General features: G+C 35.8%; 1 protein-coding gene across 1 annotated transcript in view; it reads right to left on the reverse strand.

Moving 5' to 3' along the window:
• Positions 1-12,481, reverse strand: part of FAM13C (family with sequence similarity 13 member C) — a 250,838-nt gene extending 238,357 nt beyond the window's left edge. Inside the window, exon 1 of the mRNA XM_077894598.1 lies at positions 12,463-12,481. The gene's annotated coding sequence lies outside the window, so the exon portion shown is untranslated. The remainder of the gene's footprint in view (positions 1-12,462) is intronic.
• Between the last annotated feature and the right edge of the window lie 3,599 nt (positions 12,482-16,080).

Here is a 16,080-nt window from a genome sequence, read left to right on the forward strand (position 1 = left end):
AAAAACCTAATTGCAAAGAAAAATTCAGGATCAGATGGTTTCACTGGCGAATATACCAAACATTTAAGAATTAATATCAATCCTTCTCAAAGTCTTTCAAAAAGATAAAAGAGAAAGAAACATTCTACACTCATTTTATTATGCCAGCATTACCCTGATAACAAAGTCAGTCAAGGACACTACAAGAAAAGAAAATTATAGGCTAATATCTCTGTTGAACATAGATGTAAAAGTCCTCAGCAAAATATTAGCAAACCAAATTCAATGGGACTTTAAAAGTATTATACTCTATGACAAAGTGGAATTTATTCAAGGGATGCAGGGATTGTTCAGTATCTCCAAATCAGTCAGTATGATATACTACATTTAAAAACTGAAGGATAAAAATATTTTAAACCATTTTCAAAAATTAAACAATGATTATAAGGATACTAGCTGGGCTTGAAAAAAAGCATAGAAGACACTAGAGAATCCCTTACTGCAGAGATAAAAAAAAAACAAAAACAAAAACAAAAACAAAAACCTAAAATCTAATCAGGCAAAAATTAAAAATGCTATAAACAAGATGCAATCCCAATTGGAGACCATAAAAATGAAGGTGGATGAAGTAGAGGAGTGAATAAGTGATATAGAAAATAAAATTATGAATAAAAATGAAGCTGAATAGAAGAGGGAAAGAAAGATAATGAACCACAACGGTAGATTTAGGGAACTCAGCAATTTATTTAAAATAACATTTGTCTCATAGGAGTTGAGAAAAAGGAGCAGAAGGTTTACTTGAACAAATTATAGCTGAAAACTTCTTTAATCTGGGGAAGGACACAGATATCAAAATCCAAGAAGAACTGAGAACTCTCATTAAATTCAACAAAAGCCAAACATTGCCTGGGCATGTTGTAGTCCAATTCACAAAACACACAGAAAAGGAAAGAATCCTGAAAGCAGCAAGTGGAAAAGTCTTTAACCTACAAGGAAAGACAGATCAGACTTGCAACAGATCTGATCACAGAAATATAGCAAGGCAGAAGAAAGTGGCAGGAAATATTCAATGTGCTGAATGGGAAAAATATGCAGCCAAGAATTCTTTATCCTGTGAGGCCGTCAGTCAGAATAGAAGGAGATAGAGTTTCCTAGACAAATAAAAACTAAAGGAGTTCATGACCACTAAGCCAGCCCTGCAAGAAATCTTAAGGAGGACTCTTTGAGTGTAGAAGAAAAAAAAAAAAGATCAAAAGCAACAAAGACTAGAAAGGACCAGAAAACATCACCAGAAACACCAATTCTGCAGGTAACATGATGGTACTAAATTCATATCTTTCAATAACCACTCCCAATGTAAATGGAATAAATGCTATAATCAAAGGACAGGGTATCAGAATGGATTAAAAAAACAACAACAATAAAAGGGGTTCTAGGGTGGCTTAGTTAGTTAAGTGTCCAGCTATTGATTTTGGCTCAGGTCATGATCTCAGGGTCCTGAGATCAAGCCCCACATTGAGCTCTGTACTCAGCAGAGAATCTGCTTGATGATTCTCTCTCTTCCTCTCCTTCTGCTCCTTCCTCTGCTCACACATTTATTATCTCTCTATCTCTCTCCCCCATCTCAAATAAATAAATCTAAAAAAACAAAAACAAAAACAAAAACAAAAACAAAACAGAAGCTCCATCTATTTGCTGCCTACAGGAGACTCATTTTAGACCTAAAGACAACTGCAGATTGAAATTGAGGGAATAGAGAACCATCTACCATGCTAATTGATGTCAAAAGAAAGCTGGAGTAACCATATTTATATTAGACAAACTTGATTTTAAACCAAATATTCTAATAAGAGATGAGGAAGGGCATTATATCATAATTAAGGGTCTATCCAACAAGATGATCCAACAATTGTAAGTATTAATGCCCCCAACTTGGGAGCAACCAAATATATAAATCAATTAATAATAAACATAAAGAAACTCATTGATAATAATACAATAATAGTAAGGGACTTTAACACAACAGTTACAGCAATGGACAGATCACCAAAGCAGAAAATCAAAAAGAAAACAATGACTTTGAATGATACACTGAACCGGATGGATTTAACAAAACTTATTCAGAACATTTCATCCTAAAGAAGCAGAACACCCATTATTTTCAAATGCACATAGAACATTTTCCAGAATAGATCAAATACTGGGTCACAAATCACCTTCAAAAAGTACAAAAATATTGAGATAATACCATGCATATTTTCAGACTACAATGCTATGAAACTTGAAGTCAACCATGAGAAAAGATTTGGACAGACCACCAAAAAATGGAGGTTAAAGAACATCCTACTAAAGAATAAATGAGCTAACCAGGAAATTAAAGAAGAAATTAAAAAAATACATAGAAGCAAATAAAACACAACAGTCCAGAGCCTTTCATATGTAACAAAAGCCATTTTAAAAGGGAAGTATATTGAAATACAGGCCTACCTCAAGAAGCAAGAAAAGTTAGAAATACATAACCTAAAACTTACACCTAATGGAGATAGAAAAGGAATAGTAAATAATGCCTAAAGCCAGCAGAGAAAGGGAAATAATAAAAATTAGAGCAGAAATAAATGATATAGAAACAAACAAAATCAGTAGAATGGGTTAACAAAACTAAGAACTAGTTCTTTGAAAGAATTAATAACATTGATAAACTCCTAGACAGACTTATCAAAAAGAAAAGAGAAAGGACCCAAATAGATAAAATCATGAATGAAAGAGGAGAAATCACAACCAACACCACAGAAATACAAACAATTATAAGATAATATTATGAAAAATTATATGCCACCAAACTGGGCAACTGGAAGAAATGGACAAATTCCTAGAAACCTACAAACTCCCAAAACTGAAACAGGAAGAAATAGAAAGTTTGAAGAGACCCATAACCAGCAAAGAAATTGAATCAGTAATTAAAAAAAAAAGTACATGAAACATACCTCATCATCATAAAGGCCATATACAAAAGACCCACAGCTAATATCATCCTCAATGGGGAAAAACTGAGAGCCTTCCCCCTATGGTCAGGAATAAGACAAGGATGTCCACTCTCACCATTACTACTTAACATAGAACTAGAAGCCTTAGCCTCAGCAATCAGACAACAAAAAGGAATAAAAGGCATCCACATTGGCAAAGAAGAAGTCAAACTTTCACTATGTGCAGATGACATGATACTCTATATAGAAAACTCAAAAGACTCCACCAAAAAAATTGCTAGAACAATTTCATGAATTTAGTAAAGTTGCAAGATATAAAATCAGTGTGTAGGAAATCTGTTGCATTTTATACACCAATAATGAAGCAGCAAAAAAAAAAAAAAAAAAAAAAAAAATCAAGGAATCAATCTCATTTGCAATTGTACCAAAACCAATAAGATACTGAGAAATAAATCTAACTAAAAAGATAAAAGATCCATACTCTGGAATATAGAACATTTAAAAAAAATTTAAGAGGACATAAAGAAATGGAAAAGAATTCCATGCTAATGGATTGGAGAAATAAACATTGATTCAATGTCTATACTACCCAAAGCAATGTAAACATTTAATGCAATTCCTATCAAAACTACTAGCATTTTCCCAGTGTTAGAACAACAATCCTAAAATTTGTATGGAACCAAAAAAACCCCGAAGTGCCAAACCAATACTGAAAAAGAAAATTAAAACTAGAGGCATCCAGATTATAAGTGATATTACAAGGCCATCAAGACAGTAAGGAAGTAGCACAAAAACAGACACTAGAATCAGTGGAATAAAATAGAGAACCCAGAAGTGGACCCTCAACTCTGTGGTCAACTAATTTTTGACAAAGTAGGAAAGAATATCCAATGGAAAAATGACAGTCTCTTCAACAAATGGTATTGGGAAAAATGGAGCACAACATGCGGAAGAATGAAATTGGACCACTTTCTTACAGCATATGCAAAAATAAGTTCAAAATGGATGAAAGACCTAAATATGAGACAGAAAACCAACAAAATCCTAGAGGCGAACACAGACAGAAACCTCTTTGACCTTGGCCTTATTAAACATATTGCTCGAGGCTAGGGAAACAAAAGCAAAATGAACTATTGGCACTTCATCAAAATAAAAAGCTACTGCACAGCGAAAGAAATAATCAACAAAACTAAAAGGCAGCCTACAGAATGGGAGAAGATATTTACAAATGACATATCTGATAAAGGGTTAATATTCAAAATGTATAAAGCACTTATTAAACTCAACATCCAGAAAAAAAATAATACAGTTAAGAAATGGGGAAAAGATATGAATAGAGACTTTTCAGAAGAAGACATTCAGATGGCTTACAGACACTTGAAAAGATTCCCAACATCACTCATCATCAGGGAAATACAAATCAAAGCCAGGACAAGATACCACCTCACACCTGTCAGAATGGCTAACATTTAAAACACCAGAAACAACAGGTTTTGGTGAAGATGCAGAGAAAGTGGAACTGTCATCTTGCACTGTTGGTAGGAATGCAAATTGTTCTCTGGAAAACAGTTTGAGGTTCCTCAAAAAGTTAAAAATAGAACTATCTTACCATCCAGCAATTGCACTAAGTATTTACCCAAAGGTTACAAAAATACAGATTTGAAGGCGCTTATGCACCCTGATGCTTATAGCAGCATTATCAACAATAGCCAAACTATGGAGAAAGCCCAAATGTTCATAGATTGATCGATTGATGAATGGATCAGAAGATATGATGTATCTATATCATCTATATCTATATCTATATGGATGGGGGAATATATGTATAACAGATATCTATCTATCTATATCTATCTATCTGATGGAATATTAGCCATCAAAAACATGAAATCTTGCCATTTGCAAAGACATGGATGGAGCTACAGTGTATTATGCTAAGTGAAATAAGGCAGGCAGAGAAAGACCATATGATTTCACTCATATGTGGGATTTAAGACAGAAAACAGATGAACAGAAGGAAAGGGGGAAAGAAAAAAAAAGGAGAGAAGGAAATAAGACCTAAGACACTTAGCAATAGAGAACAAACTGAAAGTGGATGGTTGAATGTAGGGGATGGGTTAGATAGGAGAGTGGGTCTTAAAGAGGATAGTTATTGTGATGAGCACTGCGTGCTGTGTGTATGTGATGAATCACTGAATTCTACTCCAAAAACTAATATTGTGCTGTACATTAACTAAGTAAAATTTAAATTAAAAGAAAGAGGAGAAGGATAAGGAAGAGAAGGAGGGGTAGTAGGAAGAAGAAAGGCAGGAGGAAGAGGACAGGGAGGAGAATGAGAAGGTAAAAACACACAATTTATCATCAGAGGTTCTTCAGAGAAAAGCAAATGATACAGGTCTGAAACTTAGATCTAAGTTTAAAAAAATAAAGTATCAAAGAAAATAAATTTAGATAAAATAAAATCTATCTTTTCTGTTAATAATTGAAAAAATAGATGCTTTTTCAAAGTAATAACAGCAACAACATACTGTATGATTATAGCACAAGAATGAGTGAAATAAATGATAATAATTTTATGAGGGACAGGAGAGAGGAGTTGAGAATAGTCTGCTATAAGGTACTTGCTCTGAGAAGCAGCAGAGTGTTATCTAAAAGCAGATCAATTTTAAATGTGTTTTTGCAAACTCTAAGGCAACCATTAAAACATTTTTAAACATATTTTAAAATAATAAAATCAATATTCTAATAGAAGAGAGAAAAAGAAATCACATAAGATGTTCATTAAAACCAGAGGAGGCGGAAAAAGAAGGGGGGAAAAAGAAGTAAAGAACAAGTAGAACAAATAGAAAATAGTTCTAACACTATACATATTATTCAAATTATATCAATAATCACTGTAAATGTGATTCTAAAGGAATGAAATCTTGCCATTTGCAACAACATGGGTAGACCTAGAGGGTATTATGCTAAGTGAAATAGGTCAGACAGAGAAAGACCAAATATCATTATTTCATTTACATGTGGAATTTAAGAAAGAAAATAAATGAACAAACAAAACAAATAGAATCTTATATACAGGGGACAATCTGGTGGTTGCTGGAAGGGAAGTGGGCAGGGAGATGAGTGAAATAGGAAGTAAAAATGAATGCTGTAAATAGTACAATTAAAAGTCAGAGATTTTCAGAGTAGATACAGTCAGACCCAGCTATAAAGTTGTCCACAAGAAATCTGCTTTAAATATGAAGACGTAATAGGTTTAAATGTTAAAAGGGGTAGATAAAGATCACACTAACACTAATGCTGATGCTAATCAAAAGAAAACTGGAACAGCTATATTAATTTCAAACAAGTAGTCTTCAGAACAAAGAAATGTATAAAGAACAAAGAAATCAAAGATTTAAATAAGTGGAGAGGTATATCATGTTTGAATGGGAAGTCTCAATATCATTAAGATCAATTTTTCTGAAGTGGATCTACAGATTTAATGAAATTCCAATCAAACTCACAGCAAACTATTCTGTAGATATGACAAATTGATTCTAAGGTTTATATGAAAGGCAAAAGACTGAGAATAGCAAACACAATTCAGAAGAAGAAGGGTTATAAGTTGGAGAAGGGAGGAGAGGGTGAGGAGGAAATTTGAGGACTGACTATTCAACTTCAAGCCTTACTGTAAAGTTATAGCAATTAAGGTAGCATAGTATTGTTAAAAGAAAAGACACATAAATCAGTGGGACTAAATAGAGCCCAGAAGTGGACCTACACAAATAAAGTAAGCTGAATTTTGACAAAGAAGTAAAGACAACTGAGTGGAGAAAGGATACTTTTTCAAAAAATAGTGCTGGAACACCTGCACATTCATATGCAAAGGAAAAACTAATCTAGACATAGAATTTATAACCTTCACAAAAATTAAATCAAAATGGATCATAGATCTAAAAGTGAACAGAAATTTCACCAAAGAAGACATAGACATGGCCAATAAGCACATGAGAAAATACTCTGCATCACTTGTCATCAGGGAAATACAAATCAAAACCACAATGAGATACCATCTCACACTAGTGAGAATGGGGAAAATTAACAAGACGGAAAACAACAAATGTTGGAGAGGATGCGGAGAAAGGGGAACCTTCTTGCACTGTTGGTGGGAATGTGAACTGGTGCAGCCACTCTGGAAAACTGTGTGGAGGTTCCTCAAAGAGTTAAAAATAGAGCTACCCTACGACCCAGCAATTGCACTGCTGGGGATTTACCCCAAAGATACAGACGCAGTGAAAGGCAGGACATCTGCACCCCAATGTTTATAGCAGCAATGTCCACAATAGCCAAACTGTGGAAGGAGCCTCGGTGTCCACTGAAAGACGAATGAATAAAGAAGATGTGGAATGGAATATTACTGTACATAATGGAAATTACGTACAATGGAATATTACTCAGCCATTAGAAATGACAAACACCCACCATTTGCTTCAACGTGGATAGAACTGGAGGGTATTATGCTGAGTGAAATAAGTCAATTGGAGAAGGACAAACATTATATGATCTCATTCATTAGGGGAATGTAAAAAATAGTGAAAGGGAATAAAGGGGAAATGAGAGAAAATGAGTGGGAAATATCGGAGAGGGAGGGAGAACATGAGAGACTCCTAACTCTGGGAAACGAAGTAGGGGTGGTGGAAGGGGTGGTGGAAGGGGAGGTGGGTGGGAGGTTGGGGTGACTGGGTGACAGGCAATGAGGGAGGCACTTGACGGGATGAGCACTGGGTGTTATGCTATATGTTGGCAAATCGAACTCCAAGAAAAAATATACAATAAATAAATAAACCGCAAAACTATAAAACTTCTAGAAGAAAACATAGGCAAAAATCTAATTGACTTTATATTTGGCAATAAATTTTTAAATACAACATCAAACACCTGATCCATGAAAGAAAAAAATTGATAAGTTGAACCTTTTAAAATTAGATCTACCATGTGAAAGAGATCAAAAAAATATGCTACAGTAAGGAAGAAATATTTACAAACGTATCTGATACAGGAATTACATACAAAAGATACAAAGAACTCTTGAAACTTAATTAAAAAAAACAACTCATTTATTAAATGGGCAAAAGATCTGAACAGACACCTCATTAAAGAAAATATACAGATGACAAATAAGCATATGAAAGATGTTGAACATCATATATTCTTAAGGAACTGCAAATTAAAACAATGAAATACCACTACATATCTATAAGGAAGGCTAAAATCCAAAATATTGACAACATTCAATACTGGTGAGAATGCAGAGCAACAGAAATTTTATTTATTGCTGTTGGAAATGCATATGGTATGGCCACTTTGGAAGACAGTTTGGCAATAAACATATTCTTACCATATGACACAACAACTGCAGTCCTAGATATTCATCTAACTTATTTAAAAACTTACATTTACACAAAAATCTGTATGCAAATGTTTACACAAAAATCTGTATGCAAATGTTTATAGCAAGCAGCTTTATTCATAATGTCCAAGCCCTGGAAACAACCAAAATGCCCTTCAATAGGTGACTGTATAAAATGTGATACAACCATAAGATGAAATGTTATTCGGTAATTAAATGAACATTAATATTCATAGTAGTGTTACTTATAATAGCCAAAGAGATGACAGAAACTCAAATGTCCATCAACAGATGAGCCAATAAACAAAATATGGCATATACAAACAATGGAATATTATTGTCTTAAAAAGGAGTGAAATTTTGACACATGCCACAACATAGGCAATCCATGAAAACAGTATGCTAAGTGTAAAAAGCTAGATATAAAAAGAAAATATTGAATGATTTTACTTATATGAGTTTTTCCAGAATAGACAAATTAATTCATAGAGACAGAAAGTAAAGTACAGGTTGCCATGGGTTTAGGGAAAGCAGAATGGGGAGCTATTGGGTAATGGGTACAGAGTGTCAGTTGGGATGATTAAAAAGATCTGGAAATAGTGATGATGGTTGTAGAACGATGTGAATGTGCTTAATGTCACTGAATTGTATACTTAGAAATGATTACATTAGTTAATTTTATGTTATGTGTGTTTTACCACAATATCTATGATAGTAAATGTCATGGATAAATGTAAAATGCATATTGCTAAGTGAAAGGAGGCAGTCTGAATAGTCTACATAATATAAAATTCCAATTATATGACATTTAGAAAAGGGAAAACTATAGAGACAGTAAAAAGATTATTGGTTGATAGGGGTTTGAGAGTAGGAGGAATTTTATTTTTTTTATTTTATTTTTTTTTAAATTTTTTATTTATTTATGATAGTCACAGAGAGAGAGAGAGGGGCAGAGACACAGGCAGAGGGAGAAGCAGGCTCCATGCACCGGGAGCCTGATGTGGGATTCGATCCCGGGTCTCCAGGATCGCGCCCTGGGCCAAAGGCAGGCGCCAAACCGCTGCGCCACCCAGGGATCCCAGGAATTTTAAATAAGTAAAGCACTGGGGATATTTTGGGGGAGTGAAACTTTCTGTATGATCCCGCAAGTAGTGGTCATGACATTATGAGTTTGTCAAAATCCATGGAACATTTTAGCATAAAGGGTGAAACTAAGTGTTTACAAATTAAAAAGTCATTTAGGAGGTAAGAGAATTCAGAATATAATGCAGACTGTGACCAAAAAATGTCTAACTACATTAAAAAGTATGAAACAATTTCACTAAAGGAGATGGGGAAATGTATTAATCCAGGTATTTTTGGAAATGAATGGAGTCTGTAAGACGAAAGACAAAAGGAACTGCACATAAGCATTGTGCTCTACTTAACAAAGTTATTTCCCATAAGAGTATGGGTTCTGACACTATTATACAGGTATGCTGGAACAATTAAGTAAATGTATTATGGATGATGACAGGTTTCTCACTGTTGGAGTAGGTATTAACAGAGAAGCAAGGAAAAAGGCAAGAATGATCTATGGGGTTATGGGTTAATGCCGGCGATATCAGTAATAGTTCATGTTTAAGTTCATATAGACACAGATGGTTTTATATTATATATAAATATAAATATAGTATATAGTATATATATACAAAATACCTTGGTAGGTCAGTGAAAAGGGCCTACAAGCAATTATACTCCAATAGCAATTAGCACATCCAGTGCCTAAATCCTGGTTTCTAATACCATTCTCCAATTAAAAGAACCAGGACTACTTGGACAGATGCCTGATTCTAAGACCGAGACAGAAAATATAGAAGAGGAGACTTAATTATTTTGTAGTGCCAGAAAGTGAGCAACTGCTCAAAAACAGACACAAAGACAAACAAAACTCCACTACTGATAGATTTATAACAAAGGAACGCAGAGCCAACCGAAAGAGATCCCAATGGCCAGAGCTGAAGCAAGTGAGCAATAAAATAAAGTTGTATTGTAATATAACCCAAAATATAAGCGAGTATACATGAGTACATTTTGATATAAATAAATTAAATAAAATAATTATATAAGTAAATAGATGAAAGAGAATAAATGTCTAATAAGCAGAATAATTCCAGATAATTTACCCCGGAGGATAGACACTCCATCCTTAAGGAAGGGGAGCACAAATCCCCACTCCTTAAATGTGAATTGCATATAGTGACTTCCTTCCAAAGAGGACAGTATGGAAAGGAGGAAAGGAGTAAGTTTACAGTGGGGAAACCTGACAAACACTACCTCAGCCAGGTGATTAAGGTCAATATTGACATGATATGTCAGGTTGATATTAAATACCCTTGAGATGTCATAATAGAATACCAATTTACCTCTGTGATCTTCTCCCCCAAAACCTGTGATACAAGTCTATTCATGAGATAAACATCAGACAAATTACAGTAGAAGTGCATCCTATAAAATACATAAACAGTATTCCTCAGAACTATCAAGATAAAACAAACAAACAAACAAGTAAGTCAGAAAAACTGTTACAGCCAAGAGAAGCTTAAGGAGATTTGACAAATTATATGTAATGCTATATCCTGGATGGGATTCTGAAGCAGAAAAGGGACATTAAGTGAAAATTAATGAAATCTGAATAAACTATGGTCTTTAGTTAATCACATCAGTTTTGGTTCATTAACTATAACAAGTGTATAATAGTAATGCAAGATGTGGATAATAAGGGACCTGGGAGTGGAGGTATAAGGGAACACACTGCACTACTCTCTTCTGTTATTCTGTAAATCTTAAAATTTCTAAAAATATTCTTTTTTAAAAAAGCAAATATTAACATATCTAGAGCAATAAGAAAGAGGAAATTATTATTTTTTTTAATTACCAAGAGTTACAAGAAAGGAAACCTTTCTGGTTTGAAGAAACACGGTATGGTTTTACAAAAACAAACTAAAGTCTTTTCTGAAACTTTGCATAATAATTCATCTTTAGTTGAAGGAAACAACTTCTACTATACAATAAGATAAACTGGGATATTCTCAGGTATGTCCTCGAATTCTTATTTATTCATCAGCTCACTTGTGAGGATAATTTAACTCCTATATATCTAACACTGTGCCATGTCTTGAGCTATGACAATAAATCAAATTTAGCCTACATGTTCAAGGAGCTCAATTTCAGATAAATAATAATAACAGAAAACTATAACAATATGATCAGATGTGTAACACCAAGATGATTGTGCTATGGACACACAAAAGAGGAAGAGACGAACACCGAGTCCTTGCAGAAGAGGTGATGTTTCAACTGAGCCTTCAAAGCTGAGTGGAAATGCAGAGACCACACAAGTGACCATTTCATGAAGCGGCTTGTGCTGATCTGATCAGGCTGGTTTCTCTCCCTCTCACCAATACAACTAACTGCAGAGAATTTTCAACCTGTCTTTTGCAGTGGAGATGAATGTCTTCCGTGAAGCTTTAGCTATTTTTGTCTCTTTTAGGTTTTTGTTTTGTTTTGTTTTGTTTTATTGCTTCCTGGAGTTAGATAAAAGCAACAAATACAACTCCTTGCCCAGTATTATAAAATAACTACTGCAGCTGCCTTGCATTCTTTCTCTTCTGTAGTAAGAGAGAAATTTTGAGTTCCATTATTATTGTCAAATAAACGCTAACTTCTGATCTGGGTGCCATCTGGAAACACTGTCTCTTAATATTCAAAAGTTATTTATTCTGTTTAATTCTTATGTTGCTTTTCCAACAAAATCTTTCTCTGTAACATCTGTGGTTTTACTCATTAACCATTTTCTGCACCCTTATGTGCAGATTCATTAAACAAGTTTCCAAAAGGAAGAAAGTTTGTTCATTCATTTATTCAAAAACATCTATTCAGAAACAGTGACTGAGCACCTACTACTTTGTTCCAGGAACAAACTTAGATGGCTATGGTCATTAAAGAAATACTCTGTGCTATAAAAGGAAGAGAGAAGAAAACAGAAAAGAGAAGAAAAGCTCTGTGCCAGAGAAAATAAACTGCAAATCTTCATGGCCTAGCTTTGTTCTCACTCATTTAACTTACTCATATGCTGGTGCTGGATGGGCAGATATACAGGAACCAGGCTCCTTTGATCTTGTGGCTCCACCTTCCTTTAGAGCCTCAAAGCTCTTCACTTCCGTATGGCAGATAGATGGAAAGAAGATAGACAAGACACACCAGCTTCTTCAGCACTTCAATTTACACGTGATGTATCACTTCTGCTCACATTGTATTAGTGAAAATTAGTCACATGGTCACAGGTGGATTGGTGGGGGTGCATGGGCAGGCTGGAAAATGTAGTCTGTGGCTGGGCAGCTTGTTCCAGTCACTAGTCCACACCCCTGGATACAGCATATGCATCTTTGGTGCATCCACCATCTCTGCCACCCTGCTGGAGATCCTAAAATCAATCTGACTTGTTCTCATATATGTGAGAATCCTCAGCCAAGGAAGGCAGAAAGAATAAATGTGTAACCAGATTCTTTCCATCTCTGCTAGTTCACACCTTCTGCGAGTTAATTAAAATAGCTAAAGAGAACCCAAAGAGCAAGTGTAAAAGCTGTTTGCTAGAATCCATAAAAATGGGCACTGACTGGAACAGAAGGTGATAGCCAACAACTTGTTTTTCTGCCACAGACTACAAAAAAGGTATGTAGATCTAGATTTTATAGTGGAGTAGCCCATTTCTGATAGTAAGTCTGCAGGCTACAGGGATTAGTCACCCCATTGCCTAAAGCCCCATTACCATAAAGTGTGAGTTCACACGTGCTTCTCTATGACTATATAAATAGTTTTGGTGTCCAGCTTCTTTTAAAATTAAAGATGATCTGCCATTTATGTGTCTCACATGCTTGAGTTTTCCAGGAGCCTGAGGGTTGACACAATGTGTGCTTGAATGAACAGTGGAAGGTGCTGGGGATCATTTCTTCCTGCCGTGTCATCTTGCCCTGGGAGTTCCAGCAGTCAGGAGTGTCATTACAGTGGATGTCTTTGATATGAACCTCAGGCTGATCACTTAAGTTCTGACTGTGGATTCTGGCCTGCTAGTTGAGGATATTTGGATGAAATAGAGCCACAATGGGAATAATGGGAAAGACAATAAACTTATGGTCTGGCACCAGGAACATCAACTATGATTATATAATTTCACTATGAATAGGAAAATGAAATTCAGCTTATTAGGAGGTCCTGTAGACCCCATATTTACATATTCATTGAAGGGGATATAAATTCTGTTGTCATCCTTTACCATGTTTCTGCACTTTCCAGTTGCTTTGTCATGGGCTTACCTCCACTCCCTCCTGATGCAGAGGGAGAAGTTAGTATTTCCCATCTCTCTACCCGTTTTAACTTGTTCCTTGTCAAGGGAGCAATGAACACTCCCTTGACAACTAATGAAAGCTTGGAGGCATTTTTCTGGCACATTGTTTGCTTTTTATTTGTTGATTTTTGCTGCTGTTTTTTTTTTTTTTTTTTTAAACCAGAGTTGGCATGTTGACCTTCTTCCACTCCCACTCTGTTGCAGTGGCCCTCCTCTCTTTCTTGCTCCCAAGCAGAAGGCCCACATGGGTGTGGCCCTGTCTTCTAGACAAAACACTGAAGGCTTCCGGTCCCTGAGGCATCTGAATCTGCTGAAAACTCAATATGCGAGGAGTCTATGATCTTTTGGTATTAGGTGAGCAAACTCAGGGTCTGTTTATGTTCCCATCTTCCCGCCAGTGACTTACATAGTCTAAGGATGAGCACATGTTAATAGGTTGCCCATACAGTGACCTGATACTCAACCACTTTCTCTAGTCTTGCTTTCCCAAGAAGCCCTTTTGGGGACCATTGGACCACCATTCATGAAGCTAATCTATTGATCTCAGTAACTCTTTAGTTCTGTTCCCTACTAGCTAAAGCCTGATAGAAGGAACGATGAGAGGTTGGAATCCATACCCATCAACACACGCAAATGAGTTAAATAAAAGTTTCAAAAAATAATCTAGTTACATCCTACTGTACACTCCCAAATCCTAAAATACAATTGTGTAGAAACATTACCAGCTCAAGATACTTTTTTCTATTCCTTTGTCTTACCAAAGAATTAAACCCATATCATTTGTCATTCATATACTCTAGAGGAAGCAGGAAAACAATAGAAGAATAGCAAGATCTATTACCTGTGGTTTCTGGATGTCAGTTCTAATGTTTGGTGAATATCCAGTTAGGATGTGACATTTGTCTTAAGTGGCAGCAACTCATCCTGCCTCTCTTCGAGATAATACATCATCCCTCTACTTGTTCACATTAGGGTGTGTCCTCGAGTATGAATGTCCTCAGGCAAAGTTTAAAACATGAATTCTTGGCTGAGATGGTGGGAGGAGGAGGAAGATAGTAGGCTAAAAAATACTACATATTCCATATTTTCCATATTCCATATTCAGAGAAAAATCTCATTATGGATGAATCCCTTAACTGAGTATCAGGAAAGAGAATGACTGATTCTATTTCTCTATTTTGGGGGGGGGGGCATTCAGAAGCTGAACACCTGTAAACACATAACCAGTGTTCAGACCACACCAGCTGTATCAGACACCTCAGGTGCCCTGTTGCTTGCCCTTTTAATTCTAGCTTTTGCTGTGGCAACCAGCTATGCATAGATACAGCCTGATGGCTCAGCTGCAAATGGGGCTTCTGGGCATCTCCTGGAATCTTCTCAGCCATTCTCATACATGTACACACCTGGGAGTATGAGCTATGCTGGATCAGAAGAAATTCTTGGATAAACACTGACCTTTTACCAGTGGACTTTTATTTATTTATTTATTTTTATTTTTTATTTTTTAATTTTTATTTATTTATGATAGTCACAGAGAGAGAGAGAGGCAGAGACATAGGCAGAGGGAGAAGCAGGCTCCATGCACCGGGAGCCCAACGTGGGATTCTATCCGGGGTCTCCAGGATCGCGCCCTGGGCCAAAGGCCCGCGCCAAACCGCTGCGCCACCCGGGGATCCCACCAGTGGACTTTTAAAGAGTACTTTTAAAGAGTAGCTTATTTACTAACAATAAATTTTGAGATGTCTGGTTATCATGACTACCTATAAACCATTAATATAATAGTACCTGTGGGTCATAGCAATCAGAAAATCTCTAATCTTCTAGAATGGAAACTGCTACTATCCCCTTGGGACAGAGATTGGATCAAGGACTGCTGTGCAGTGGAGGCTTCAGTTAGGACATGGTCTTCTCCCTCAACTCCCATCCTCCTCACCCCATTGCCCCAGGTCCCAAGTCACAGCATTTGGTTGGGAGGAGAGCACATTTGGCCTATTAGTAGTCTACTCAGGCTGGAATTCAGCATTTTATTAGATGGCTGTGGATAGTAACTTTCTTCTTCCTGTTGGAACAGACAAGATAGCATGCATCCCTGCAAGCTACTGGCAGCCATCCTATGTTCATGAGGCAAGCCAGCCTCAAGTCAACACTATAGAGAGCAAAGTAGGAACACAAAAAATCACTGAGTGCTCAGTTATATCACTGAACCATTGGATCAGTTCCTGTTGGATGCAGTCATACTCTAAATTTTTCAGTTGTAAGAAGAAATGAATTCCTATTTCTATTTAAGACAATATGGGTTTTCCATAACTTTCATACATATATATTATAACTAATGTATT

The sequence above is a fragment of the Canis aureus genome, chromosome 4 (genome assembly GCF_053574225.1).
Source record: "Canis aureus isolate CA01 chromosome 4, VMU_Caureus_v.1.0, whole genome shotgun sequence".
Classification (NCBI taxonomy): Eukaryota; Metazoa; Chordata; class Mammalia; order Carnivora; family Canidae; genus Canis; species Canis aureus.